The following is a 26,122-nucleotide window of genomic DNA, read 5'->3' as shown; positions in this document are numbered from 1 at the left end:
CAGAGCAAAGCCCTGGTGAGAGGGAGAAGGAACAGGGCGCAGCCCTCTACACCCCTCTACCCTGAGGCCCTCTGCTGGCTCTGACACAGTGATGTGGGTCATGCTCCTCCAGCCAGCCCAGCCCCAGTCAGAACCAGCAGAGTGCTGGGATGCCACGGCTGGTGACCAGAGCTGTCCTTGGCTGAGGGTCTCTTTCCAGTCAGTGAATGTTTTAGAAACAATTGACTTAGCAGTAGAGAAGGGGGAGATGATGGGGAAGAGAACAGGAGAGCATGGGAGCCCCCGTGAGCTCAGCCTGTCTCTGGGTGCCCTGTGGAGAACTGGAGATCAGCTCAGTATCTTCCAACGCGTCAAACACTTCAGGGTCTCCAGCAGAGATGGGTAAGAATCTTACGTGTTTAAATGCTGACTGTCTGCCAGACAGCACAGCCGTCTGAAAACATGAGCGGCTGCCATAATTCTGAGCACTGGTACTGCCCAACTCAGCAGAGAACTGCCCAAGCACAGAACCCCTGCAAACCATCACCCACACGCACAGGCTCTTGTTGCCCCATCTCCTAAAGCACACACTTCTCAGAACACTACGGCTGCGGTCACCAGGACTGATGGTTAAAGACATTGGGGGCCACACAGTAGGGCAGTAAAGAGTGTCTTCCTCTTGCCTAAACTGTGAGTGAAGCCATATAGGAGAATCTCAGTATTATCTGTAGGACTATGGGGAAAGTCTGGCTGAGTGTGGCCAAACATGGCTGGACTGTGTTGAGCCCACACTGGGCACGGGCCTGGCCAGAAAAGACACTAATCAAGGGGTGAGTTGCCCACAGCTGCATAGTTAGAATTTGGGGCCCCTTGCTTTCTAAGGCCCTAGGAAGATTTTTTCCTCTTATTCTGGAAAGTCACTCCTCAATTCATGGAAGCAAGGGGCCCCACAAAACCTGCTGGAGTAGGGCAGCCAAGGGAGGGTCTCTAGAGCAATCCATCCTAGGGCAGCACACATCCAAGAGACAAGGCAGAGCAGATTGTGCCCCATGCTCTGACCCTATTTGCTGTGCTAGCAGAGGGGAAGCCCAGACCTGGAGTGGTGTGCATGCGCACACACACACACTACCCCAACACGGAGGAAACCTCAAGAGTAGGGAAGGAATGGTCCCACCTCAACTGGCACAGTTTTCCAGGCCCTGCAGGAAGATGCTTTCTTGGCTGCACCCCAGACCAAGGGCATCGGGCTGTGTCACAGCACAAGGCCCAGCTTGAAGACTTGAGTTTCACGTTTTCTATACATTGAACAACCGCAGCCTCCTGTTAATTCCTCCTTTCTTTACTATGGCAACCCCCAAAACAAAACAGAAATGGGCAGAGGTGTTGGGTTTTTGTATCACCCAGAGGCCTCCGTCTCCTACAGAAAAGAAGCCCAGACATCAACCCACACCCCTCACCCCATGCCATGCTGTGTGTAAGAAACCCAAATTCCCTAGGTTGCACCCACCAAGTAAGAGAAGGCTTCATTTGCTATGTTTGCAGATCTTTACCTTTGACTGCAATGCCCTCCTTGTCTTAAAGAGAGAGGATGCCCTCATTCTGTGACCCTGGAGAAGCCTGTCAAATCTGACCTCAAACGCCGCCCTTGCCACTGTGCTCCTCCAAGAGCTGAGCACCTGTTGCCTTCAGATCGAATGCACCCGCCTGCACGTTCAGTAGCAGCTCCGTATGAGTGTGGGCTGGGGGAAGGCTTCAAACTGCCCACTGGAAAACTCAGTGCTCCCCAGCGGGAAGGTACACCCCATGGGCTGTTCCCTTGATAGCCTGTTTCCCTTTGGCACTAGTGTCCTGAGCACACTGTGCCAAAAACATAGACAAACAGCTTTGTGACTTCCCACAACGCCAGCATGTGTTGAATAATGTTGATTCACACTGCTTAGCTGTTCCAGTGACAGCAGTTTGTCCTCTAACCTGCCCACCTGGTAGCCTGGCTGAGAGAAATGCAGGCTCTTTACGACAATCTTCATGGCAAATATTAGCTCTCATATCACAGCTTGCACAATCCATAGACCTGCGTGCGCAGATATGCTTTACAGCAAAATTACAAGTCAAAAGCCTGCAGCAGAGTCGGGAGGTCTCAGAAGCAGGCTGAGAGTCTAAGAACGGACCAGTGGCAGGAGGGAGCTGCTGCTGGGGTCAGCGCGTGGAGCAACAGTGCTGCAGCTGCCAGGGAAAGCGAAGCCAGCTTCCAGAGCTGGAGATGGAGGTTTAGATCCAGGACCCGAGGGGTGAACAAGCGGATGAGCGGGGTGTGTAGACAGTGTCGGTGGGAGGGGACCCAGACCAGCTGAAGACCCAAGCGCAGACAGTCAGGGAGTTCCTCGCGTGTCGGCCTGCGACGCACACACAGCAGGTATTGGGTCCTATGTCGGAGTGGCACCGCACCATCTAAGTACTGTGCCACCATCGCTTTACGGGTCCAGATGAAGGAGTCGCACCGCCCTTGGTCCGATGCGTCTAATAACTTCTTGGGCCTGGTTTCCACGTTACGATTTTAATACATCCTTGTGCCCCTACAGCATAATTCATTCCCAGTGAGTGTCTCCATCTCTGCCCCGGGAGACGTCATGCATCATTCAGTGCTGCGTGGGTGTGCCTGAAAGATGGTGTCATTTCTGGTCCACACACAGGAGCTGCATTCATCCTTCTCCCTCAAGATGGAGTCAGAAGATACTTGTAAAATGGAGATTTTTTAGGGCAATGAGCAGCCTTTTTAAAAAGCACAGTTCTCTGCAATATGTAATAACTGACAGTGTGACATAGCCCAACTTAACACAACCAGCCAAGACAGGGCCTGGCAGACAGTTACCTGAGGGCAGTTACTGGCCCAGATGGCCCCACTGGGCCCCCAGACTGTGCCCACATAGTGGACAGGCAGGGCAAAGGCCCGGCACACACTAGTCCAGAGTCAGGTTGTGTCCAGTGGCAGCCCCTGAGCCTTCTGGAGCAGGTGTCATTTAAAACAGAATGAGCCAGAAACACTGAGGGCTATGGGAGGTCAGATATGAAGGAGGCAAGGCAGTCTGCCCCAGAGCAAGGCCAGGGCACAAGACACCGCGCCTTCTGGAGTTCCGGGCCGCAGTGGGCTGTGTACTCTGAACCGTTCCAGATAGCTCTTAGCCATAGACAGAGCTGCCCCTTGGCTTGTGGGGAAGAGTGGAGATGTGAGGATCGCCCTCTAAGATGGAGGATGACTGGTTTAGAGAACTGAGCTTGTCCTGAAGCCCCAGCCCCATGCCTGCTGAGAATCTAGGAAGCACAGGAACTGGTGGGCCACTTAGATGAGCGCTAAGTGCGCTCATGAAAAGACAAGCGCCTCAGCTACCTTGTCCAGTGTCACCCATAAAGAACTGTTGGGGGCCTTCTGTCATCTTGCTGCCTCCAGAATTCTTGGCATTTGGTTTAATGACAAAAGTGCATTCCTGGCTGACCTGGGGCTTGCAATAAAGGTCATCTTCCTGAAACACCTTAAACCCTCCTCCCCGTTCCGGGCTTCCCGAGTAACACTTTTGAGGAACTTTCCAAACAATCATTATTAACACAACTTGTGACTCTGGTGGGTCATCCTGTGATTTCTAGTCACTTAGTAACCCTGCCAAAGGCAATTACATCCCTTTCGCCCTGCCTATATAAAGGATATACTAAAAATAATAAATGGAGACCTTGATCAGAGAAACTGTCTTGGTCTTCATTTCTTGTGCCTCTTGTTCCACCCCATTCTCACCCCCTCTCTTAGGGTCTTGTTCGACTGACCTGTGGGCCAGGCCAAAGAAGCTGACAGATTGGGAGCCATAGCCTGCCTTCTGGTCTCTTGATCCCTGAAGTTCCTCCTCCATATATACAATGCTGATATTCCAGAAAACTAACTTGATTACAAGGTCACAGAACCCCCAAGTTAGAGCTACCCAGAGTTCTCCTTCCATGTGGATAGAAGCCGTGGTCTTCCGTTCACCTTGAGTTCCCCCTATGTGGATCCACCTTCACGAGCTCTGTGCTTGCCTCTGAGCAGGAATGCCAGTCTCTCCTTGCCCCTGCAGATTAGGGTTTTGAGTGCTGCGATGAAACATGACCAGATGGCAAGTCGGGGAGGAAAGGGTTTATTCAGCGTATACTTCCGCAGCACTGTTCATCACTGAAGGAAGCCAGGACAGTGAAGGACAGGAACTCAAACCTGGAGGCAGGAGCTGATGCAGAGGCCATGGAGGAGTGCTGCTTGTCGACTTGCTCCCCATGGCTTGCTCAGCTGCTTTCTTACAGAACCCAGAGACACCTGCCCAGGCATCGCACCTCCTCCCCCACTGATCACTAATTGGGAAAAGGCCTTACAGCTGGCTCTCATGGAGGCGTTTCCTCACCTTCCTCTCTGATGACTCTATCTTGTGGCAAGTTGACAGCACCCTACCCACCCAGGAGTCACCTCCCGTGTGAAGTGCTGGTTCCCAGACACTGTTCTCCAGCCCAAGGTAGCTTGCTACGAGTGCAAGAGCCTGCCCGTTACACCTGAGAGCCAGGTTGCCCTTCTGGCTTCTCTAGCTCTCGCGAGGCTGAGGCGTGAAAAGTGGAAGTTTAGGTCAGCCTGGCTACCGAGAGACTCCAAGACTCCACACAAAAAACCAAAACAATGCAAACCAAACTCCTGGCCTTCCCTGTAAGCCTTGGGAGTTTCTCTGGATCTGCTTGCCTTGCTATATTTAACTATAAGGTGGGGAAATTAAAAAAATAAAGTTTAGAGTTCATCACATTATTGATAAGATTGAAATGTGGCAGCCTAGGACACAGAAAGAATAAAGATCATCCCTGCATGTACGTGTCCGATAACCATCAGCTATATTAGTAATAATTCTTGTCACCGTTGTTATCACCATTCTGTCAGAATGCGAGCACGTTAGAAGAGAACTGTTTTGTTCACTGATGATGATGCAGCCATTGAGTAACCCATGTCCTCCTGCACTGGGTTAGCTGCTTAGATCCCCTCCACAGACTGTGAGCACTTGGGGCCTGTCTGGTCGGCTGTGTCCCTGAGCGCCACCTGCTAAGCACAGTGTTAAGAGACACAATAAACATTTGCTGAGTGTGTTCGTTCTCGGCGAACTATTAGTTCCCTATGCTTCTAGAAAACGAAGTTCCCGTACTTTCATATTCAGTAGAGATGCTTATGAATATGGCGTCAGTGGTATTAGGAAATGCTTGGGACCCAGGCAGCAGTTTTTTCCAAGGCACAAGAAAATGTTTAAACACTGTACCCTGCACCTTGGCACGTGGGGAGGCCTCCTCGCTAAACCTCCTCTCCACTACTCCTAGGTGGAATTATGGCCCCTAATTATGACCCCAGGCAGCTATCACGGTCCGCTCCGGATGTCTTCCTTAGAAGTTTCTTCCCCCTGCCATGAGCCCGTCCTTCACACTTGCTGCCCGCAGAAACTGCCCCGTCTGCCCCAGGAATGCAGCAGCAAGCTGCACAGTGTCTCAGCCTGTCCTTTAGTTCCTGTGGCATAAACAGTAAGGGAGGGGGGAGTAATGTGAATGGCTGGACTCTGCAGTCTTTACGGAAGGCTGCAGTTTATGAGCTTCTTGGTGACCAAAACACGTGTCATTCCAAGTGCAGAGAGGGCTACAATCTGAAACGTTCACTGTGCTGGTTGCTAGGGGGAAATAGAGGAAAGTTCCAGCTTGGAGTTTGGAGTGATCGCCTGTATGGGGAGGGGGGAGGTTGGCCCTCTCCGCGCCAGTCCCGTCCCATGCTATTTCTGTCATCAGTTGATACAGAAGCAGCAACTTTCTTTGGTGTCTCTCTGTCACTTAGAACACAGTCGGGCCACGAGATGGCCCTTAACGCATGGTTTCTTGCTGACACTACTAAATGCATGCTCCGTTCCAGACTTCTGTATGCATGCCTTGGTCCCCTCCTGCCAGGGCCCTGTCTGCTGTTGGACCCTCACTGTCCCCAGCCCACACTCTGGCTGCCAGCCCTGCACCTGAGCCTGAGGCCTGGCTCCCTTGATGACAATCCCACATTCCCAAGCCTTGGCTTCTTGGCTGGAGCCAAGGGTGTTTAGTTCCCTGGCTTTTTGGTCAAAGACATTCCAGAGAGTTCCAGGGAATGAAAGTTGCCTTTAAAACTCTTCCAGAGCCCTTCTGAACTCTCAGAGTGGGAGCAACTCATATCCTGGCTCTGCCATTAGCTTGTGGGGTCGCCCTGGATCGGCCACCCAGCCTCCCTCCGGTGTAGCTGTGCGAGAGGGACAGCTCTGAAAGGCTGGTGCACTGGGAATGGCCTTCCTTAAAGATCATGGTGGCAGTGCAGCTGGGCCCACAGATTACCAAGTACATAAGCTTCTCTGCTCACGCTCCGACGTCCAAGAGGAGGCCCCCACATGAGTATTCTAAAAGAGCCCCTTGCAATACTTCTCATTATGAAAAAAAGTTTAAAGGAGAGAGAAAATACAGATTTTTAAAAAGAAGTAAATTGGCCTACCAATGAAGGTACTTTAATATTTCAATGCATACCAATAAACTGTTAGTTAAAATGCCCAGTGTGGAGCAGACACCTGTACTTTTGGCACTCTAGAACTTAGGAGGTGGAGACGAAAGGATCGGGAGTTCAAGACCAGCCAAATAGCGAGGGAGGTCAAGCCCATCCTGAGCTACCTGAGATCTCTAAAATAAGCTGTTGGTGAAATTGTTACAGTTAGTAAACCGCAGACTCACTCTCTCTGCCCCTCACTCTTGACTCCAGTGCACAGAACTCTCTCTATTCCGGGGATTGTTTCTCCGGTTTACGCGTTATCTGACAGCACCTTCCAGCATCGTGGCAGATAGCTGGCGATTGTACACTAAGCATTTGTGCAGCTGTCCCTTTTAATTGCATCATTATATAATAAAATGTCCTGACTGTTTTCTTCGGCAAAAGGCGGGGCTGCCGGTTTTGCTCAGGTGGCTTTTGATGTACACAGCAGTGCCCCGTACCCCCAGCATGATGTGGCACTTGTGTGGCTGGTGGGGAAGGACTTAAGACTAGTTGTCCCGGGTGCTTCCGTAAGTCAGAACAGGGACAGCCGGTGACAAGTGGGACCTGTGTTACAGCCTAACAGCCATCTCAGACACGTACCACACCCACGTCCAGGATTGCCTGAGAACCTGTACACCTGGTTAAGACTGATCTCGGCTGCCTGGCTTCCTCCCCACACACAGCCTCAGGAGTTGACTGCCAGCCTCTCGGCCACCATCACCTGCAGGTTGGCAGAAGGGGCCCTGACCCCATGCCTGTGTGACCCAGTGGCTCCAGAGTTTCCAGCCGCAGCCTACGAGGCTGTTACAAACACTTATGTGTAGGGGGTAGGGCTGAAACCTCTAAGTTGGATTACTCTAAACCAGCCCAGGAGGTGGCCAGAACCCCAGGTCTTGGGGCCCGGAATCTGTTTCCATGGTGGGGACAGTGCTCAGGGACAAAGAGGGCAGTCCTTGGCCACCTCGCACCTGTAAGATGGATCATTCAGAATGATCCCAAAATAAAGATCGGGGACTCCCTGAAACATCAAATCCGTTTCTCTTGGAAGTCTGCTGAAGAGAGTGTGCTGTGAGGCCTTGACCATGAAGGATGGGCACAGTCTGACTCAGGTGCGCAACACGCTGTGCTCTTACCTCAGCCCCATATCTGCTGCCGTCAGGTGGGGGTGAAAGGGATGACCCCAAGTGTTCCACCTCACTGATCACCCTCCCTTCACCCCACATTCACATGGCTCCATCCTGGCGATTGCCCTGCTGATCCTCTTCCTCCTGCTGGCCCTGGTGGTTCTGGCCCCTGCGCTGCACAGTGTTAAGTGGGCCAACCCCAGGCCACAGGAGGCAAAGGTGACATCAATGGGGGGCTGGGGGACATCGGGAACTGTGACAGTAGGAGATACAGCGGGCAAGGCTACCAATGGCAAAGCCTTCGGCCCAGGCATGTAGATGCAGAAGGCCGAGATTCAAGTATCTGGATTTGGTGTTCGGAAAGGACAGCGCTGGGTGCTGCCGTTATCCAGAGCACCTTGCTGGCGTCAGGAGCCACGGGCACACTGCACGATGCTGGGTTTATATCTGCGGGAACTGTTTCCCAAAATAAACTTTTCATGACAGGAGGCAGCATCGCCCAAGGCAGGTTGCTTTTGCAATTTTCAAAATAATTTTAAATGAATTTGTCTGGTTTAAGTCCCTATTGCCTGGGAGGGCAGCTAGTGTGTCTTGATGTGGTCTCGTTTTGAAAATCCAAGGCTTCATGTGTGAGAGCAGATCCTGGAAACAATGTCTCCTGTTTGGGATGCTGTTAGCTGTCCCGCCCCTTGTTGCTGAATGCTGGCCTGCACCCCAGTGTTTCAAGTGCCCTGCAAACTCTGTGCTGACCACTCACTGCAGGGATCCTGACTGGGGCTGGGTGAAGTCATGTGTTCCCGGAAGGGGAGTGTAGTTGTACAGGAAAGAGAAGCCTCCCACAGAGACCCATTCAGAGGATTCCAGAAAGTTCCTCCACCTCAAGAGACTGCACCCCACAGACCTGAAACTAACAAAATGTGTCTTTGTGAACCATGGTTACAAAACCTCCCTCTGTCACTCTCTCTGACCCTCCTCCAAGTATGGGAACTGTCCCTTGACCCAGTAGCTGAGCTGCATGCCCAAGTTAAGAAAACAGCTAGAGCCATGAAGGACTTACAAGTGTGGGCACATGAGGCCTCTCTCTCTCCACTGCAGCACTTTCTCTGGAGCCATATTCACACTGTCCAATAACCTGCAAGGTCCCCACCCCAGACAGGCGACCTTAAATTAACCCTTCAATAGCTGCCTACCCAGGGTATGGACCTAACGTGTGACCAGACATCAGGCCCTTAAATTCTCTTTCTGATGACACAAATAACACACTCATCCATACTTGACCTCCATTCCTGCTGTGTCCCTGATGGGAAGTGTCTGGGAACTTTCCACTCCTGCTCCCTGCTCACAGCCCCCCCCCATACCTTGCCGAGTAGGTGCTGTGTTCCCCTGATTTCTGCTGACTCCCTCCAACATCTCTGCTCACTTTCTCGAGTCCTGCACCTCGTAGTCTCCAGGTTATTTCAGGCCCTCCTCTCCACACCTTATCCCCAGACAATGTTGCTAAATTCAGTGATTCTCACTATTTCATGTGATCACCCATCCCTGTCGTGGCTACAGAGGACCAGGACAGGCCCCTTTACAGAGAACCACTGGGCATCACATTTACAGGCCCCTCCCTCAGAATGTCCAAACTAAACTCATCACATTATTCCTGGACCTGCTTGTCCCCAGTGACTGTGCCACTGATCTCCAGCTGCCCAAACTGAAGCTCAAAGTGGCCTCCCGTGTCCCCCACAGGCTCGTGTGCCTGAACATTTGCTCTCCAGCTGGTGACTCTGGCTTTGAATCAAGAGGCGGGGCCTCGATGGAGGAAGTGGGTCCCTGGAATGGGCTTTGAAGTTTGGTACCCCTGACCACACTCTGCTCACTGGCTGCTAACAGGGTGTGAGGAGCGGCCCCACGTGCCTGCTGCCCTACCTTCCTCACGCTAACGGCCTGTCCTCCTTAGAGCGTGCGCCTGCGCAAACACACAGCCACGGTGCTTCCTGGCAGGCATTGGTCACAGTAATAAGAAAAACCAATGCTAAACTAGTAACTAATACAGCCTAGCTCCAAACAGCACCCAGTCCCCACGGCTGCTCAGTCTCTTCCCTGAGGCAGCATGCGCAGGGCCTACCCTACCTCGCCCCGCGCTGCTCCAACCTCAACTCTTCTCCTTCACCTCCTGGGTATGGAGTTCCCTAGCGCAGCTTCCTCGTGGAGTGAATAATGCAGAGTTTTTGTTCTTTTGTTTTTTGCAGTTCAATCTTTTCTATTTGTCTTTGCCTGCTAAGTAGGTACATGTTACCCAGTTAGACATCAGGGTTCCTGGAGCACCGGCCGGATGAGGGTCCTCTCCAGCCTGGGAACGTTTGAATGTGCTGTCTCCCCACCGTGTCTGTATTTGTGCCCATGTGCGCGCATGCGCAGGTACACGCGCATGTGTGCATATGTGTATGTGGAGGCCAGAGTCAGCCTGTGGCGTGATCCTCGCTAACGCGCCTCGATCCTTTGAGACTCAGACTCTTGCTAGGTTACCTGGCTGGCCAGTGAGCTCCTCCTGCCTTCCCAGCACTGGAAGTACACACCTCACTTTTTTTTTTTTTTTTTTTTTTTTTGTAACATGGGTTCCGGGGATTGAACTCAAGTCCTTGTGCGCTCAAGGCAGGCATTGTTGAGACTGAGCCATCATCCACCACGACCGCCCTGTCTCCTCTTTGCTGGGATTTCCTCTTCTTTGTTTTAGATTTGCTTTCTCTGCTGTCATCGGTTTCTCTGTCTTGACATCATAGGTCACTGATGTCCGCTCCGTCACAAGCACCCATTGCCTGCTCCCCTCACTGTCTGCAGCACCATCTGCTCCATTCTTCCATCATCTCAGGGCCACACTCTCCGCCCCACCCGTGTCTACTCACATGTCTCTTTCTCCCACAGAATTCAACCAGGGCAAAGAGAAAACCAGCCGCAGAGAGTAACTCCAAACTGGAGAGCACTGCCCAGCACATAAGCTGTACATTTTCCAAACTCCGCTATAAAAAGCTGACTCCTCTTGTGGGGGGAGATTAGACACAGAAGGAGCCCACACACACACAAAGGAACTGTGGTGGAGGGTGGCTTCCTGAGTGCTCGCATCGTGATCCTTCATAACTTATTTGTATGTTACAGGCACTTTTTATGTATACAAAAGATACATCCGTTTCTTTAAACCCTAGACCCGACGTTCATTTCACGGGGAGCGTGTTAGCAAATTTCCTGGTGCTGTAACAAAACACCTGACAAGAAGCAGTGTATGGGTAAAAAGGTCTGTCAGTTTAGCTTGGCTCATAGTTTGAGATTCAGTCCACCATGGCAGCCTGACATGAGGTGGCTGAGAGAGGGATGCTAGTGCTCAGCTCACCTCCTCCCTTTTCCCACTTTATTCAGTCTGAGGCCCCGGCCCAGGGGATGGTCCTGCCCACATTCATGTAGATCTTCCCTCCTCAGTTAAACTTCTTTGGAAACACACCCAGAAGCGTGTCTCCTAGGTGACTCTTAATCTGTTCAAATGGACAGTGAATAGTAAGCACCACGGTGGGTCAATGGTGTGCCAGGAATCTAAGTAAAGAGATCTTGCTATATTCTGAGCTATATATATCTCACTCTGGGTGAGATGGCTCATTTGGTAAAGGAACTTACCACCATGCCTGATTCCCGGGGTTCCATCTCCAAAACCCATGTGGTAGAAGGAGAGTACTGACCCCCACAAGTTGTCCTCTGACATACACACTTGTGCGCACGTGCTCACCATGCATGCACGCGCACACGCACACGCACACACACACGCGCACACGCACACACACACACGCACACACACGCACACACACACGCACACACACGTAATTTTTTTAAGAATCTGAAATGAGTTGTACAATGGTGTGGATATAACATTACTGAACTGTGCTCATAAAAATAGTGCAACAGAGACTCTGTGTCTTATGGTCCTTACCATGATTAAAGAGACAAGCAATCCTGCTGCACCATCGCAACTCTTCTAGCGCCCCGCTAATCACACCAGCATGCCCTCTAGTCAAAGCAAATGGTTATGTTTGAGTCCAGGTAAGAGCAAAGACTATTGGTTTGTTGGGACAGGGTTGGCAGGTTCATTCATCATGTGCTCTACGCAAAATCTGTCTCCTTGGTTTTCAGTCACCTTGTGGCAGTTTTCAAGTCGTTTTGTAAAAGGTCACATTTGATTCCTTGTCTTGAATCTCAAGGACAGTCTAGCAAAGAAACTGGTTGGACATCTCTAGTGACCAAGTAGAACCTGATAGCCTTAAAGTGACATAAAAACGAGGTCTTCAGATAGTGCTGCCCACACCTTCCACAACGCACAAGCATCGCCAAGAAACTTGCTAGTGGTTTGTGTGGCTAAGACGTGGTGCAAACAGAGTGACTCACCCACATCCCGAGTGGGGAAGGTGTGCCCCCTGATTGAACGCCAGCCTTCATCTCCCCTCTGGATCTTCTCAGTCTGCCACTTAGGAAATTAGTGTCCACTATGCAGCGGTCTGCCCTCCCCTCTGCATCCCTCCCCTCCCCTCTGTACCCTTCCCTTCCCCTCTGTACCCTCCCCTCCCCTCTGCATCCTCCCCCTGCATCCTTCCCCTCCTCTCCCCTCCTCCCTGTATCCCTCCCCTCCCCTTTGCATCCCTCCCTTCCCCTCTGTACCCTCCCCTCCCCTCTGCATCCCTCCCCTCTCCTCTGTGTCCCTCACCTGGGCATCTCCATCTTCTCCTGCCAGCTTCCCTCCACCTGGGCTCACCTCATTGCTTCCCTTGAAATCCAGCCACCCACCCTGCTCCTAGGCCTACAGGTACTGTGGAAAGAGGTTGGCTGTCACGGGAGAGGACGCACTGTCAAAGCCCCCTCATTCCCTGTCAGCTAAAGGAATGGAGAAATCCTTTAACTTCAGATCCCCATGTGAAGAACCAGGAACCGGAAACTGCGCTGTCCCTCACTGTCCTCCTTACGTTCTTGCCGCCTTTGAGTCCCTTTGGAGACTACTTGGTTTGTGGCTCTCAAATTTGGCTGTATTATTGAGACTAGCTGAACATTAGGTGATCAGGGACAGCTCTTCCAAACTGCATCCACCGGCAGTAAAGCCTCTCTTGGTGAAAACAGCACACCTCAAAACAGGAGGGGTTTAGGCAGTAGCTTGAAAGATGTCATTAAACCGTCATTGTGTCAGGCTCCCTCCACGCCCTTATTAGAATGATCTGTGTGCCGAATGCCAGCTGTGGAGCTCTCCTTCTGCCCCTTTGTTGCCCTCCCCTTCATACCTTTAGCATGCTCACACCAAGGACACTGGTATTCTACCCGTGTATGTACGTGTTCTACAGTGCATGTTTGATACAGCGTATGTACAAAGACACAGTCGTAGCGAAGGCTGAAGCAACTCCAACGCAGAGTCTGGGACTGTACCGGCAGACTCTGCCCTTCCTCCTTGGAAGCTGCGTCAGTACCTCCCACTAAATACCACACCATCGGCAGGGTGACCTCTTGTGACCTTGCTCAGACTCTGCTGACCCTGCTGGCAGCCGGAATGGCCCTTAACCCAGGCAGAGGCTCCACCTCCAAGCCCAGGCTTCTGAGTTCATGGGTTTATCTTACTGTGCTTCTTCCTAGAGTTCTGCAGTGACCCTGACATGCTGTGGTCACTGTGCCCAGACATTCTGCTAAACCACCATGCCAGGCACTCAGGCCCTACCCATTCCTGCTGTGGCTGTCATTGTAGAAGTGGATGAATGTGACCCACAAACACCTCTAGCCTCGGGCAGGTAAGGGGAACAAAACTATTTCAAGTTTGAGTTTACAATGGAGAAAGAAACATGATAGGCCTCATTTCCTTAAAAAGGCCTCATTCCTGTACTGCCTTCCAAACACCCTCAGCACTAGTCTTTACTCAACATGAGCAAGGTGAAAATTCTAGATTGAACTGGCAGCCCAGCAGCAATCACTCCACAGTCAGACATGAGGGTTGTCCTAAGCTTAGCCAGTCAGACATGAGGGTTGTCCTAAGCTTAGCCAGTCAGACGTGAGGGTTGTCCTAAGCTTAGCCAGTCAGACGTGAGGGTTGTCCTAAGCTTAGCCAGTCAGACGTGAGGGTTGTCCTAAGCTTAGCCAGTCAGACATAAGGGTTGTCCTAAGCTTAGCCAGTCAGACGTGAGGGTTGTCCTAAGCTTAGCCAGTCAGATGTGAGGTTATACTAATCTTAACCAGTCAGACATGAGGGTTGTACTAATCTTAACCAGTCAGACGTGAGGGTTGTCCTAATCTTAGCCAGTCAGACATGAGGGTTGTCCTAAGCTTAGCCAGTCAGACGTGAGGGTTGCACTAAGCTTAATCAGTCAGACGTGAGGTTGTACTAATCTTAGCCAGTCAGACGTGAGGGTTGTACTGAGTTTAGCCAGTCAGACGTGAGGGTTGTACTGAGTTTAGCCAGTCAGACGTGAGGGTTGTACTAATCTTAGCCAGTCAGACGTGAGGGTTGTACTGATCTTAGCCAGTCAGACATGAGGGTTGTCCTAATCTTAGCCAGTCAGACGTGAGGTTGTCCTAATCTTAGCCAGTCAGACGTGAGGTTGTCCTAATCTTAGCCAGTCAGACGTGAGGGTTGTACTGAGCTTAGCCAGTCTGCTTTGTGGGAAGGACTGTTGACCTGTCTGCCTGTCGACACCTCTTTCCTACATGTCTTTCATATGGAGTTCTCCACTCACTTATGGTTCCCTGACTGTGGTGAGAGTACTTACTGCAAGACAAGAAAAGAAGGCTCCACTGTAAAGTTAAGCTCCTCTCCTCCCTGCATGTTAACCTCCTCCGGCGTGTTTCCAGCGCTCTACTGACACAGCATCACTTCCGCACGCTTTCTGTTCTGAGGCTGCTTATCACAGAGACTCACCAAGGCCAGGGAGGCAGGGCCTTTAATCCCAGCGCCCGGAAGCAGAAGAGGCTGGGTCTGTATGCCTTCTAGGTGAGGCTGAGCTCCATAGTGAGTTCAAGCCAGCCAGGACTGCTGAGCGAGAGCTTGTCTCAACTGAATAAGTAAATAATGTGAGAGAAATTTAGGAAGATAACTTAATCAGCCTGGGACTTCCACATATGGCCACACAGATCCACGTGCCCACACACTCATCCATACATCACATGAAAGATATAAATAACTAAATACATATGTACATACTAACATACACACACACACATATATACACATTTAAACTAAACCTCAGAGGAGACTATAAATACTGTCCTTTTTTTAATCAGTTACTCTTGACTCCATAGGAAAACAAAAAACAACAAAAATCCCGAATAAACATAAGACTCAAGAAAATATGGGACATTTCCAGGGACAAGGGGAAGGGGCATCATGTCAGCTGGTCTCAAGGCATCCTGGGGAGACTTGGTGCCCTCCGTGACCCATAGCTTTGGCTCAGTAGCCCTCTGTAAATGTGGAAGCTCTTGGGAGTTGGGAGTGAGTGCTCTACCTAAGTCAGGTCCTTGAATGAGAATGGGCTCTGTCCTTAAGAATTCAAGACTGTAGCCTCTCAGAGTTTTAGAGTTTGGATTACACCACATGGATTCCTTCATATCACCATCAGAGAAGTGATCCCTTCCTTATCAGTGACGCTAAGTAGAATGTCACATCTGATGGTGAACATTCAATGAATTCTGCCACCACTACCACACACAAAACTAAAATAATTGTTAATTTCTCTTTGGCCTTTGAAAAGCATCTCTTTCACACTAGTACAATTTCTCAGTCTTGTGATTTTTTAAACAACTGTTATGCTTGCCACATGTGAACAAACACACATGGGATGGGCTGTGTTGTAACCACACAGACTGTGTATGCAGTGTTCAAGTGTCAGGTCACTGAACAGGAAACCAGTTTGGAACCTGGTGCTGAGAAGCAAAATGTCAATCCACAGTGCCGTGAATGGGCTCAGAAGCTGGAGCTTAGCAGCAGAACAGGCCTGAGCGGTGTCTAGAAAAGTAGCAGTTAGCCCTCGGTCCAGTCCACCCCAGGTGCTGTGAGATTTCCCACCATGCCTCAGTGGCCCCGGCTGCTCCGGTATGAGAGACTTCGAATATCTTAATTACCCCTCCCCCAAAAAAATAAGCAGGAGGACTGAGCGGCCAGAGTGAGTCTTCCATCACTAAGTGTGAACTGTACAGTTGAGAGCAGGACAATTGCAAAGGATGAGAAATGCTTCCTGTACTTCTCCTTCAGAGGAGCACATTCTCATTCTTTCTTTCCAGAAATAGCAGTTGAGCAACGTGCTCTGAGCTACAGGTCAGAGACAAAAGCTAGTCACATATGCTTGTATCTTCCAGAAGCTCAGAGTCCATGGTGGCAAAAAAAAAAAGAAAAAAGAGCTGTGGATGCAGCCTAGAGTTCACTGCCAATAGTGTGGACTACAAATGAGAAGATCTGTGCTTGAGTCCCAGGAAGCCTCATGGCTGGGCTTGTCCGAGGCTGAGACAGCTCACTATACAGATGATCCTGAGAGAGGAGGCAAAGGCATGCCTTGAAACAGAGCCAAAGGTCTGTGTCCTTACCCCAGATGGTAGAGGCACTTGAGAGACCAGATAGCGGAGCGAGGACACTGTCAATTTTAACATCAAGTATTCCAAGGCAGCTGCGCTTGGGTTTAGGTTTACTTATTGTCTAGTTCCTGCCCTGTTAGCTTTAATAGTCAACTTGACACAATCTAGAGTCACCCGAGAGAAAAGCCTCGACTGAGGGATTGTCCAGATCAGAGTGGCCTGACTGTGAGGCGCTGTCTTGATTGTTGATTGATGTGGAAGGACCCCGCCTCGGCAGGCGATCCTGGGCTGTGTGAGAATGCTAACTAAACATGGGAGCACAGCCGGCAAGCAAAGATCCTCCAAGTTCTGGCCTGAGTTCCTGCCTCAACTACCCTCAGCGATGGACCGGGACCTGAAAGTATAAGCCAAATCAGTGCTTTCCTCTAAGTTGCTTTTGGTTGGAGCGTTTTATTACAGCAATGGAAAGGAAACAATTACAGTTGTTTTTGAGACGTGGTGTTGATGTGTAACACAGGCTGGCCCAGAACCTGAGATCCCCTCCCCTTGTCTCACAAGCACTGGAATCACAAACCCGTGCCACACAGGACTTAGAGATGCTATTTCTGCTCAGCCACAGAAATCCGCAGCACAGCACTGTGGGAATGTCTGGCCTGTCACACAGCACACCTCTGCTCAGAGCGGATTGGTACAGACAGACTGGTTAGAAAGAAGCTAATTCATGGTCCCAGAATGTGGTCCATGCTTTCTCGCGGCTGGCATTGTTTGGGAATCTTCTAGAAATGCAAATGCCTGGCCCCAGTCTGCTGAGGAGAAAGTGCAACTTTCTGAGCAATTTGGCAGCTGCTGAGCTCACTGAAATCAGAGGACGAGTACACAGTTCTGTTAGCAGATTCATCGGCCTCAGCTGTTCCCACTGGCCTGTGTAGATCATAGAGAGAGGCCCGTGTGTTGTCAAAGCACAAGAACCAGGTGTGAGATGCAGAGGAGGCTGTGGGCATGCCAGGAGTGGAGCTCATACACAAACAACACCGACACGTAAATACAAACTGCAGAGAATGGGGCCAGAAAATTCCTTCTGTTCAGGAGATAAGTGTCTGCCTCCTGGGAGCCTTTTCGCTACCGCCCAGCTCCTGTCATAGAGAGAAAAGGCAGCAGGGAGGGGGATAGAAAATCATGAGCCTGGAGAGATGGCTTGGTGGTTAAGCGCTAGCTGCTCTTGCAGAGGACAGGGGTTCAGTTCCCAGCACCCACGCAAAGGTTCCCAACCTCTTACAAGCCCAGCTCCAGGGGACCAGATACCCTCTTCTGGCCTCCAGGAACATAGGCGCTTCTGTGGTACATTTACATACCTGAAGGCAAAACATTCATACACATCAAAAATAAAAATAAGTCTGTAAACACACACGGGGACTTGTAGTGGGGACTGTCCCTGTGGCTGAGAGCCAGGCTGCGACCTCCTGCCTTCATGCGGTGGAGGCCTGACTTCCACCCTGACCGCACTGCTCAGTGAGGAAGGCAGCTGCAGTGCTCATGTGGCCAGAGCACACTCAGATCCAAAGCGAGGGGTTGCAGCTGCCGAGGCAGCATGACCTGGCGTGGATCCGGGAAATAAGACCTCACTGGAACTTTCCGAGGGAGGGAAAAACCAGACAAAATAAGCCGAGGGCGCATCACCTCACCTCACAGTGGCAAAGCGGGCTCTCCAGGGACTTAGCCTTGACTTGACTATCTGCAGGAGTCAGAGCAGCCCAGGCTTGACACGTCACAGCTGCTGGGCCCTCGCTGGGCCTCCAGCAGCCACCTCGGGTGCTCACAGGGCCTGAACATGGCTTGGGAGTGAGCCAGCGGCCCAGCGCTTACCTGCATGTGCTGTGCCCTGGCTTTGAAGCCCAGCATGCGAGGGCATGTGCATATATGCCTATGTGCTGTGGAGCCCAGTTAGATGGCTGAGTCTTCCTCGCTGGCTCTCCACTTTATTTCTGAGGCAAACCTGGAGCTCTTGGATTGGTCTAGGTTGGCTGGCCAGCAAGCCCTGGACTGCCCTATCTCTGCCTCCCCAGTCCTTGGATCACAGGCACAGAACTCCACATCTGCCTGTTCCATGGATGGTTGGGACTGACCTCGCTCCCGGGTTCTGCTGCTCCCATGGCAAGTGCTTTACCAACAGAGCCATCTCTGCAGTCCTGCCGGGTGCTGACTTGTATGAGGCTGCTGACATCCCTGAAGCCCAGGGCACTGTCCAGACTCCAGGCTCCTGTCTCACATGTGTTATGGAGGCGGCCGCACAGTCGCCGGGCTTATGCAGAGGCTATTAAAGATGCAGTAAAGGAAGTAGCAGACAAGGGGAGGGCGCCTTCCTATCTGTGCTACCTTCACAGCTGGCCCTGCACATGCAGTTGCTCCAGCTGACTCGATCCTACAAGGTTTATGGGTTCGCTCTGGCCCAGAGGCTTCTTAGATCCTCACCGTTGGGAGAAGGCAGGTCTGGGGTTGACATGTGACAGCTGTGCTAGGCTTCCCTGCTCTGAAGCAGCAGCCTTGAGACTCCTCAGAGCTGGGGGGGGGGGGCGGGACATTGTCTTGCCCACTACATCTGCCTTTTTGCAAACATCCTGCTACCACCCACCCCCTTCTCCTCCCATTCAAGCTGTTGCCCCCCACCTCCTCACCCTTTCTCCAGCTTCCAGCCATTTCCTGTTTTAAAATAATTTGCTGTCTCTGGAATGATGGCAGGCCAGCATCAGGCAGTAACGGTCTTCCCCAGAGTTCCCCTGAGGGAGTCCCAGAAGGGAGCACAGTGGGTGAGTGGAGTCACGGCTTCCCACAGCAACAGGAAGTGGAAGCAGACCAAACAGTAGTTCTTAACCCCAGGAGGCCTTCGTCCCAGCCTCTTCAATTAACAGATGCCATCCTCAGATGCTTGGAGTCCCTCAGTCCCCTGGTTGCTTTTGGTAGACTGTCTAATCAGTGGAGACGATGTTAGAGGGTATGATAGGACACAGACAGAGTGGGACCAAAGCCCCAGTGGGCACTCCGTGTTATTGAACTGGAGAGGGTGCACTTAGCAGGAAGGTGAGGAGACGAGACGCCTCAGGGGCGCCTGGGCAACCGTCTGAAAGATGCCTGAACACCCACCTGCAAAATGGGCAGCCCTGGCACCTGGACAGTAACGGTTATGGGGAAAGCTCTGTGTGGGCCAGACGTCACCTAAAGAAAGTGTTCCGTGTGGGGTACCAAATTCTAACAGAAAATGTGGGGCGGTGGCTAGCCCCTGAGGAATGCACGGGATCATGGACAGGACCTAGGGTCCAGTTAACTGCCCGACTTTCCATTGCTGAATGGAGTTATCGGGCCAAGCATCGTGTTGTGTGGAAGGACTCCAGTGACTCACTGGAACTGTGTCTGTGTGTCTTTCTCCACACAGTGGACAGGGCAGTTGAGGAACACTCTTAGGAATATGAAATACGAACTATCTTTGGCTCTGAATTGCTGTACCTGGAGGAGAGCCCTGGGCAGCCCTCCTCGGCTGCCTTCTCTCACGGGTTGCCCAGCCTGACTCACATCCTGTCTGTACATGGACCCACTGAGGCCAGTGAGGGAGGAGGACCTCCGGCCATATAAGCCTGGTCCTTACCTAGCCAGTATCTGCATTAGATCCTTTGTTAATATGTAGATGGTCGGGTGGAGCGGGGAGCGGATCATATGTGAGTGACCCAGAAAATAGCTTTCCCCATGAGACAAAAGAGCTGTGGCACGTGTTTCTCTGGACAGGACTGCAACACTAAGCAGCACCCAGGCCCTGCTCTCCTGGGCTCCCCTGTCCAGCCAGGCCACAGCCTAGGAGAAGTCAAGGTGCTCCGGGCGTTCCTACCGTGCTTATGCAGACATTAAGGAGGTTCCCGCCCCTGTGGAGGAGGGTGAGGTAAGTGCCCAGAGTGGGGTGCATCTGGGTGGGAAGGTGGCAGAGGCGGGCGGCACTGGCTGGGCAGGGCTGGGCCCCACTGCATGTGAAAGGGAGCCTTTGGGCCTTTCCTAACCAGGGTGAACAAGACCTGAGCACAACTGGAGGCCAGAGGCTGCCTGATCTCTTCCCACAAAGGCCCGTTTTGTCTGCTGTTTGTTTTCCTCTCAGGGGTGTTTGGAAGGTGTTCTGGTAGCTTTTGAGGGGAGGGGTTTGGGCTGCTGGCTGTTGGCTGTGCTGGCACCCAGGGTCTCACACATGCCACACGGCTCCCCACCTGAGCACTGAACACACACCCTCCCCCTTTCGGAGACTGGGTCTCCTGTGGCACAGGCTGCCCTTAGCTCACGTTGCTCCTACCTCAGCCTGTCCAGTGCTGGGATCTCGGACGTGTCTCCCTGCACTCACGCTGATTTGGGGCTGTGAGGGTCTAATTTCTCCTCTGACACGTTTTGGGATTCTTGTGCAGATGCAGATGTGTCAGCTCTGCAGACAATCGCCGCCTCTAAGCCTGATGCCAAGTAGCCCATTTTTCTTTAATTTAAAACAGTACTATGTCGAATCTGCCAAGCGGTCATGAATCCACACTGGAGCAGGATATGCTAATATCCCAGCCTCACTCTCAAATCCTGTCTACACACAAACCCTCAGACTCTTCCACTAAATGGGCTAGGAAGCCGCTGTGGTGTTAGTAGCTGGTTATTGGGGGGGGGCGTTCCCCACAAACGGCTTTCCTAGCCTGGGGTAGCTGGGATCCTGAAAAGTAACACCTGCCACGTAGATGTCCTCCCTCTGAAAACTTAGGGGGACTGACTGGGTTCCTGAAGTGTCTGTGTGCATCCCAGACACCACTGCTCAGTCCTGCACCAGCTCAGATTCCCTGTCCCAGCTCAGCCTCCCTTCCTCCAGCTCAGCATTAAGATGATTAAGTTTAAAATTCATGGGCCTCTTGTGTGCCGAGTGATGAATGAATAACTTAAAAGCAGAGATCAGTTAAAGCACATCTTGCAGGAATGTTGACTCTCTGCCCAGATTAAGGGAGGAAATTACATTGCTGTGCAGAGAGGAGAGGGGAGAGAGCCCTCTCTTCGTGTCGAGTCTGTCCTTAGCCCTCCAAGAGCAGGAACCACGGCTATCCCAAGGTTCCCTCTGGCTTTCCCTGTGTTGTATGCAGCCATCTCTTAGAACCCCCAAAAAAGCGGAGAGTGAAGCTCCCTGCTGGGGCCTTGTTTAGAGGGCCTCCTTCTGGAACTTGCTCTGCACTGGCCTTTGGAAGGTGATTGCTGGAGACTTTGGTACTGGAGTACTGTGGGGTCTGATGTGCTCTGCATGTAGCACCTGACACAAGGGTTCACACACACTGTGGATGCACAGACATGGATTGGATGCTAGGCAGGAGCCCAAACAAGAAAGAACGATGAAAGTAAGGGAAAGGAAGAAACTGAGTTTCCTCAGCTCCATTTAGTATTTTATGGAGACTGTACTTTGAGGAAAAGGCACAGTTCCTGAGACAGAATGATGATCGTGGACACTTGGGGCTCGAAGGTTAAGGCAGCTTTCTACTGTCGTGAGGTCACTGCAGCTTGTATACTAGCCCAGGGGCTCCTTGGGGCCCGAGTCCTCTTCCTAATGTGCTCTGGCAGGAAGAAAAGAGAGAGGAACCCCACAGAAAGAAATGAGGTAGCTTAGAACATATCAAGTATTTTATAGAACCCTCTGAAGCTCACAGTCTGGCTCTAGACAGCCTTCCCCAGGCCAACCATGTGTGCAGTTCCCACCGAGGCCTGGAGCACAGCTCATGTGCACTGTCTTCACAGAGTGCCCAGAAAGTCCTTCTGTCAGCTGGACGTGTCCTTTCTCCTTCGTAGTGGTCTCTGGCTGTTGCCTTAAATCCCCTCCGCATTCAGCTTAGGGCCATTAGACACTCAAGAGTAGGAACTATTTAGTCAACCTTAGCATAAGCTGGGAGTGATGTGCATGCTGGTAATCCCAGCACTGGGGAGGCTGAAGCAGGAAGACCTCAAGCTTGAGATGAGCCTAGGCTCCATAGAAAGACCATGGCAACATGGGGTCGGGATCAAGAGAAGGAGAGAGAGAAGGCAACTCTTCTACATGGTGTGTGTGTGTGTGTGTGTGTATGTGTAAGACAGAGAGAGAGGAGGAGGAGGGGGGGAAGGGAGAAGAGAGAGAGAAAGAGAGTTCAGGGCTCTGCATTTCAGTATGTTTAAAAAAGAAGAAAGAAAGAGAGGAACTCCTGAGAAAATATTGTTGATTACGGAAGAACATTATGGTTACTAAAGAACAGAGGAGAGTCACAGTGTTGTCCTTCCTCACTGTGTGTAGACAGGTGATCGTGCCGTGACATGCTAAATGCAACTGAGACAGGGGAAATTTGAATCCTTCAGTGGCGGTTTGTATTTGCAAGAAGTCTTGCTGAACTGTTGAGGCCTATGAAGCAGATGAGAGTGTCCCCGAAGCTCATCCCAAAGCCCAGAGATTGCAGTGGGTTCTGCTTACTCAGCCCTGCAGCTTGGGCGCTTTTGCTGCCTTGGTCTTCCTTCATGCCATCCGAATCACAGGGCGGGCTTCTCCTCGGCAAATGTGAGCAGCTGCCTTCCTCCATCTGCCTCTTACACTGTGCTGGCATGAGGGCTCCACTGCAGAGGCGGAGGGAGTGAAGGGAGGACACGGCTCTTGCTTGGGGTCACACAGGGTTTCTCGTATGGCTTCAAGATGTGCTGAGGGTTTGACCTAAGGAAGGGGCAGCACTGTGCGGCTATGGGTACAGCTGGCTCTTCTCTCCTGCTCTGTCGCCCGATCCTCCTTGCCATCGCCTGTGGGTGCCCTCACACATTATGGCGGCTCACCCTACTCTCTTCTGCCCACCCCCTGCTGATTTACCACCAGGTCCTGGCTCCTGCTACTTGATGCTGTGAAACAGTTTGGCTCAGCCAAGCCCCACCTCCAGGAACTACGGATGCCACCAAAGTTTCTTAAAAAAAAAAAAAAATCTGTGCTTGTGATCCTCCCCCTGGACACATCTCTGAAAGTGACTGGAGACCTTCCCAAAGCCACGTTCTTCACCTAGATGTAGGACCCCACCCTCGGAGACTGGTGGCTGTCACAGGGCATGAGCTCAGCCTGTGAGTTTACTCCATTCACTTTGGCCAAGCGCAAACACACATCAAGGGTTCTCCTCCCTCCCTGGGATTGCGCAGCCCTCCAGGCTCTGGGGCGCAACCAGAGTTGTGCTTACTGCAGGGAAACTGACTCTCCCTTTGCTCAGACCTAGTGTTGACTTTGGTGGCCATTGTTGGAGCTTGGAGGAGAAGCTCTGGTCAGAGACTAAAGTGAGTATCTCTGATGGCCTGCTCTCCTTTCCCAGGGTCCCACACATGAGAGTGGAGAAGTAGAGAGAGGGGTGCCTGGAGTATGCTAGGAAGCCAAGAAAAGGACAGAGATGGTCCCAGCACCATGGTGTGCTCCTCCCAGCTCTCAGGGAGGCAAAGTCAGGCAGATCTCTGTGAGTTTGAAACCAGCACGGTCTATAAAGCAAGTCCAGAACAGCCACAGCTACACAGAGAAACTCTGTCTAAAAAAAAAAAAAAAAGATGGATTTTTGTGTGTTACATGCAAAAGCATTCAGAGTGTTTCCAAATTTGAAAAAAATAAATACAAAGATGTGAATAAAGTGCTTATACAAAGGTTTGAGGCTGTTCACTGGATAGGATATCAAGACACCTAATCAGAACTTTGCCTCCCTGCTCTGGACCTGACAGTTACTTATGCATCACGGAACAGCTTCATAGATGGTCCAATGTCTGCACTCCTGTAATCAACAAACAAAGACACTCATAAAGCCACCTCCTCCTAATCCTGACTGTCTATAACACAGCAGCCAAGGGTGGATAGTTTATAAAGAAAAGAAAAGTCATTTCTTACAGTTCTGGGGAGCCCAAGGGCAAAGGGCCTGCAGTCAACAGGGCTTTCTCATGCATGTATCATCCACCGCTGAAGCAGAAGGGCAAGAAAGTTTAGCAGAAGAGAGCAACCAAGTCCCGGCTCCACTGATGCTGCTCACTCATGACAAGGCCAGTCTTCAACAACTCACCTTGTGAGGACACGGCCCTCAGAGCAGGTCACCTCCCGTCAAGCACGGTTGCATTAAGGAGGACACCGTTCCCAGGGCACAAAGTTCAGGGCACATCCAAACAGCACCCTGCCGTGAAGGAAAGGCCCTGCTCCCCAGGGCTGTCCACAGACTATTTAACCACCGCTTCACAGATCAGGACCGTGTACTTGGAGGCTCTGGGAGCTCCAAAGTCAAGTGAACATGGGGACTTAACTGTGCGGCCTGAAACTGTATAGCTTGACTAGTCCAGCTTGCTCACCACAGTGGACACACACAGCTTCTGAGGTCTCGATCTTTTTGTGTCACAATCTCTCGACAGGAGGAAAATGGCGGTCTGCTGAAGAAGATATGGCCAACGGTAGACGCCTCTTACTATGGTGGCCGTGGTGTTGGAGGCATTAAAAGGATGGAGGTAAGACCACAGTTATTGTCTGTGTGCCAGCCACCTGGAGCTAGAACCCCAGAGTGAATGCTGGTAGTCCAAGCCTGAGATTTGGGGAGATGGTGCCTGTGAGACACAAAGGTGGGGAGGTGGAATGGTATGGCCTTTAACTGCGTGTCTGACTCTGGCCATCACAGGCCAGGAGAGGCCCGTCATCTGCCAACCTCCTCGCCCCCTGCCAGGGGTTCCTTTCTTCACTGGACTAAAACCCCACTTCTGTACCCACCCAAGAGTTCTCCCTCTAATTCTCCCAGCCCATGGCTCCCTGCTGCTATCACCCCTCCTGCTCTCCACTTTCCCCTTTTCCACACACCTTACTTCTCTGGCTCACGATCCTGAAGGAACAGAGGACCTGGTAGCATGCACATCACCCTGTCTCTCCTGTCAAGGGGCACACTGCAATCCTGTAATTCTGTCCTATGAAGTTTCACTTATGTTAGGTCCACTGGGGAGAAAAGGGCTCCACAGAGGAAGGGGCTAAGCTGGAAAAGGCAAAGAATTCAAGAGTCAAGTTGCCAGAGCAGTAGCATGAGTTCCCCCGAACCCTGATTTCTCAACAACAACATGTGTCGGCCTTCCTCCCAGAAGTGGTATTCACCCATCAAGGTGTGTCTCTACCCAGAATCCCTCCAGTATTCCCTCTCTCCAGCTGTGATCTCCCCGCTGCTGCCCTCAGCTCCAGGCTCTAATCCACTCTGGAAGTTAAAGCCATGGGAGGTGATTCATGCTCCTAAGGGCCTCTTGTCACTGTGGGTGCACATGGCCCTGAACTCATGTGAGGGTCAGCAAGCTTCTCCATGTCCTTGTCCCTCCGCAGTATGACAGCCATCAGAAACCTACAAACTCATAGTGGAGGACTCTAGAGATAATCCACCCCAAATCCCGAAGTCTTTTCTCCAAGGTTTGCAGCCCAAGGTCCCAACTGGACCCACTCCTGAACCTCTAGGAAAAGTGTGAGAACCAACCAGTCAGTACCCTTTCCTGCCCACACACATTCCTTGCCCCTCTTCCGGGAGCTGCATGGACAGTGTTTGTCCCACTCTGGGTATTTCTTAGCTCTAGAGCCACCCTTATACGAATCAAAAGCAATGCCAGGTCCGGGGAGATGGCTGAGTCTGTAAAGCGATTGCTGTGTAAACAAAGATCCCTGTGTGCTCTGGGTTCAGAGGGAGACCACATCTCTAAAAGGAAGCAGAGAACACCGAAGAAGGACACCAAGTCAACCGCTGACCTCCCCACGCGCATGTGCACACTTCTGGGCAGAATTAAACTGGAGTGGTAGCTGCTGTTTCTCAGCCGAACGAGCTCAGGCCCAGAGGAACTTTGGAGCAGTTTCCAGGGCTTGCTGTGTTTA

At 51.6% G+C, this 26,122-nt stretch overlaps 1 pseudogene; it reads left to right on the top strand.

Annotated features, from left to right (window-relative positions):
- Positions 1 to 20,719, top strand: part of LOC132649071 (anthrax toxin receptor 1-like) — an 81,435-nt pseudogene extending 60,716 nt beyond the window's left edge.
- The last annotated feature ends 5,403 nt before the right edge of the window (positions 20,720 to 26,122 follow it).

This window comes from Meriones unguiculatus, chromosome 18 (assembly GCF_030254825.1).
Source record: "Meriones unguiculatus strain TT.TT164.6M chromosome 18, Bangor_MerUng_6.1, whole genome shotgun sequence".
Taxonomy (NCBI): Eukaryota; Metazoa; Chordata; class Mammalia; order Rodentia; family Muridae; genus Meriones; species Meriones unguiculatus.
This window is presented reverse-complemented; position numbering and strand designations above follow the sequence as displayed.